The sequence below is a fragment of the Oryctolagus cuniculus genome, chromosome 3, assembly GCF_964237555.1.
Source record: "Oryctolagus cuniculus chromosome 3, mOryCun1.1, whole genome shotgun sequence".
NCBI lineage: Eukaryota > Metazoa > Chordata > Mammalia > Lagomorpha > Leporidae > Oryctolagus > Oryctolagus cuniculus.
The window spans coordinates 115,261,736-115,266,096 of record NC_091434.1 but is presented as its reverse complement, the minus strand read 5'-3'; the positions used below and the strand labels follow the sequence as shown (position 1 = coordinate 115,266,096).

The window sequence follows — 4,361 nt, the reverse complement described above, 5'->3', positions numbered from 1 at the left end:
CAGAGAAATTTAGAATGATATCTGAGTCTTTCTGACTGTATGTCTTTCAGCTTATTATTTCTATCAGTTATCTTTTTTATTCTTTAAGTGTTTCCTTTTTTCCCTAAAGATTTATTTATGGATTTACAAGGTAAATAAGCAAATTTAATTTTATTTATTTACAGAGTGACAGAGAGAGAGGGAAAGAGAAAGATCCTCCATATGCTGGTTCATTTCCCAAATGGTTACAATAACCAGGGCTCAATCAGGCTGACATCAGGAGCCAGGAGCTCCATCCTGCTCTTCCACATGGGTGGAAAGATCTCCAAATATTTTGGCCATATTCCACTGCCTTCCCAAGTGCATTAACAGGAATCTGAATCAGAAATGGAGCAGCTGAGATGCCAAATGGCACTCTCATATTGGATATATATATTTTTTCAATACAAAAAGAAGTTTGTAAACAATAAAACACCAAAAGAACATGTAGAAAGTTCAACATGTATTTACATAAAATAGGCCACCTAGCAATCACCAACTCAGAGACTCAGTGAAGTCCTACAAAGCCCAGAGAAATACAATAACTAAAGAGGGTCAGCATGTGGGGGAGACAGGAACCCAAGACAAGACGCACCCCATGCATTGTACTGCATTTGTCCCACTTAAACACTGTGAGGTAGGTTTGCTGTGATCTCCCAGCATGTAAACGGAATGCCCCTTTTTTCCTTTAGTTACCACAACACAGATAATCACTACTCCCACAGGGCAGGGCACTGGCTATGGATACCACAGAGACCCTTTCTTGTGGGTCTCACTGGAAGGCGAGAATTTGGAAAGGTTAAGAACCCTTGCTTCATGTTTCTATCCCTGGACAACATTGGTTAGGTGTAGGGAAATTGGTCTTCAAACTCATCCTTACCAGCTCATATTTTTTACACACATGTGCGCACACACACACACACACTGTTGTGGGCATGTTGTGCCTGGCCTAACCTGATGAAAGATGGATCTGTTATGTGAAGCAAAAGACAGCTTGCTAGGTTTGGGCAACCCTAACCATGGCTTCCTTTTTGGGTCTTTTTTTTTCACCTGGCTCTGCATCCCTTAACTTCTCTGCTCCACCTTTTCTTATTTAGACTAATTTCCCATATTCCAGGGGTAGGAGTTTAAGTCCTGGGGCAACCCCATTAACACTTCATCTCCCATGAAACATTTTTAAGGTGTAATGGGTATTAAGAGGACACTATAGCTAAAAAGCAAGCTCTAATAGGCAAAATGAGGTAGTTCAGTAGGCTGTGCACTCCACATAGTTGCTCTCCATGGTGATAAAAACAACAAAAAAAGAAGTGTTCCTGCTGTGTGAACCTGGAACTGCTGCACATGTATCCCTGAGACTGCTCACATACCTGAAAACACAGTGCACGAATGAGGGTTTCAAAGTAAAATATACAAAAATACAAAACCATACTATTTATACTCAGAAAAATAAGTTAAAATGCACAATACATCCAATAATACATCGTTTGCACATGGTACAGTTGACATCCTGAACAAAGTGTGACCCAAAGTGCATTTATTCAAGAGAGCAAATAAATAAATCCCATTGGCTCAGAAAGGGATAGCAGTGAGTTTAGGAGCCGCGGGTCTGCAGCTCGTCCCCTAACCACGCTTTTTGCCAGTCATCACTACCCATTGCTTGGAACAGTTCCCAGCATTGTATTCCAGGATTGGGTTATGAGGAAACAAGATGTGCACAACCCTGCCTTACTCCTGAGAGATTCCCTCCCACTGAATGGCTTGTGGGTTGGGTCCAGTAATCTGGTCCTACAACTAATCGTTTTACTCTGGTGAAGGAAATATTATTCCGTATCGTTCCTTGAAAGGAAAACAACTTCCCCATCCAGGCTATTTTTTTTTTTTGACAGGCAGAGTGGACAGTGAGAGAGAGAGACAGAGAGAAAGGTCTTCCTTTGCCATTGGTTCACCCTCCAATGGCCGCCACGGCCGGCGCACTGCGCCGGCGCACGGCGCTGATCCAATGGCAGGAGCCAGGTACTTCTCCTGGTCTCCCATGGGGTGCAGGGCCCAAGGACTTGGGCCATCCTCCACTGCACTCCCTGGCCATAGCAGAGAGCTGGCCTGGAAGAGGGGCAACAGGGACAGAATCCGGCGCCCCGACCGGGACTAGAACCCGGTGTGCCGGCACCACAAGGCGGAGGATTAGCCTAGTGAGCCGCGGTGCTGGCCCCAGGCTATTTTCTAAATCTGCAGATTTTGAGTGTGGGGCCTCATATAAAGCATGCATTTTACAGGTGATGTCTCCCCATGCATTGGGTTAAAGCATGGTTGGAATTCCTTTGCCTCACTCATTCTTCCAAGCAAGAAGGAAGAAGGGAGGATGCTGTGGATCCCTGCTTAGGATCTTGTTAGTGACATTGCCTCCCAACCCATCCTGTCTCTACTTCACACTTGATCTTAGCCAAAAGGCCGAGAAGTGATGTGTCTCTACTTTCTCTACTCTGCACTTGATGCCTGCTCCTTGAAATGTTCTGATAGCAAAAGAAGAGCCCCCACCCACAGTGGCTCAATTCTGGGCCTCAGGGAGTAGGGAAGGGCTGTGGAACTCTTTTTCATCATCCCGGAAGTTGGCAGGCTTCCTCTGGGGGCTGGGGACCTGCTGGGCCATCAGAGGGCACGAGGCCACCATATGGCTGATGCTCTGGCAAAAGTGGCACATCTTGAGCTGGTGTGGCAGCTTGTACTCCTTGGAATGACGGTCTAGACCTCCACAGTTGAAGCACCTGTCTCCTTTTGATCTGCAGTTTTGCCTGTTCTTTCCCTTTGGGCACCTCTCACTCCCATACACAACATACAGGCCCACCCTGCCTGGAGAATGGGTGGATTCCAGGCAATTGGCAGACTTCTTGAAGGTGAACTCCAGGGCTTCATTTTCCATCAGGCTCTGGAAGCCCTATATATGCAGCTTGTTCTGGTGCACAATGATCCAGCACTACCCCAGCAGCATGGGCAGTCATGGACAGGAAACTAAACCCCGTGAGCATGTTGAACCATTTACAGATGCTGGCCCTGTGCAGCAGCTGTGGTTCATCCACCCACCGTGCCCCATTCTTTGCTGCCTTCTTGGGTGCTTTCTCCACTGCTGTGGTGTAGCCTCTTGCAAACTGCTAGTTGGTCATGGAACCCATCATCGATGGCAGAGACTGTGGCCCTAGAAATCTGGAGGCCTCTTCTTACTTTTTAATTTGTGAGGTGGAGAGACAAAGATCCTATCTCTTGATTCATTTTCCTAATAAACACAACCACTGGGCCTGGGCCACGGCCAGAGCCAGAGGTTGTGAATTCAATCCAATCTCCTGCTTGGGTACAGAGACTCAATTACTTGAGCCCTCAACACTGCCTTCTGGGATCTGCATTAGCAGAGAAGCTGAGGTTAGGAGTTGGAGCCTATAATGGAGCCAGGCACTCTGATTTAGGATATGGCCAATTTTAACCACTAGGCTAAATGCCTGCTCCCTTAACTGCCGTCTGAAAGACCAGTTGGTGACTCTAACAGGTCCTCTTCAACTTTTACCAAAAGCCTCAGGTAGAATGTACTCTCATGCCTCCCCTGATGGTTTTACAAGTTGCTCTTGCACATTGTTTTGTAATGATTTATTTAGTGTCTGTTTCCTGAATCTCCTATCAGCTACTTGAATTTAATGACTGTCTTATTTATCTTTGTAACCCTAGTGATTCTCACAGTGCCTGGCCATAGTATTCACCAATGAATGCTAACAAATTCAAATATCAATGGGTTTAAAGACTGAGACCGTGACAGGGCTACAGATGACACTACAGAATTACTGAAGCTAAATTGGGATGAAGCCAACTCCAAGTCAATGAAACATCCAGGAGATCAGAGTTGTGGATGGCCACAGCACTGTTGAAGCCATGACAAATTCCTGAAAGATTAGGGTAAAAAGGCCACAAACAGTAAAGCAAGGTTCTTTGCCATCTATGATCAAAGAGACTAAATTTAACACTTGCTCCAGATGGTGCTGGAGCCAATTCAAATCAGGTTGAGGACAAAAAAGTTTTTTTTAAAAAAAGAAGTTTTTTTTCGGTCTTTCAAGTCAATACATGGCTGTATCCCCATTGGAACTGAACTAAAAAATTCAAGGTAAAGGTTGTTTCTCTCCTTTGATCCTTTAGAGGACTCATCCTCTACTAGAATGCCATCTGAGTGCCTTTATTTAACAAACCCCCGAAATAATTCATCCTAGATCAGTCCCACAGCCCCAGGCTGCCTCATCCTCAGATAACAAAAACAGCTGTTACAAACACACCAGCCCAACACGGATCAAAAATCTGGCAGGTTTCCC

At 45.4% G+C, this 4,361-nt stretch overlaps 1 pseudogene; it reads right to left on the bottom strand.

Moving 5' to 3' along the window:
- Window positions 1-2,563: 2,563 nt before the first annotated feature.
- On the bottom strand, window positions 2,564-3,185 carry LOC100339390 (protein lin-28 homolog A pseudogene; annotated as a pseudogene).
- Window positions 3,186-4,361: the final 1,176 nt, after the last annotated feature.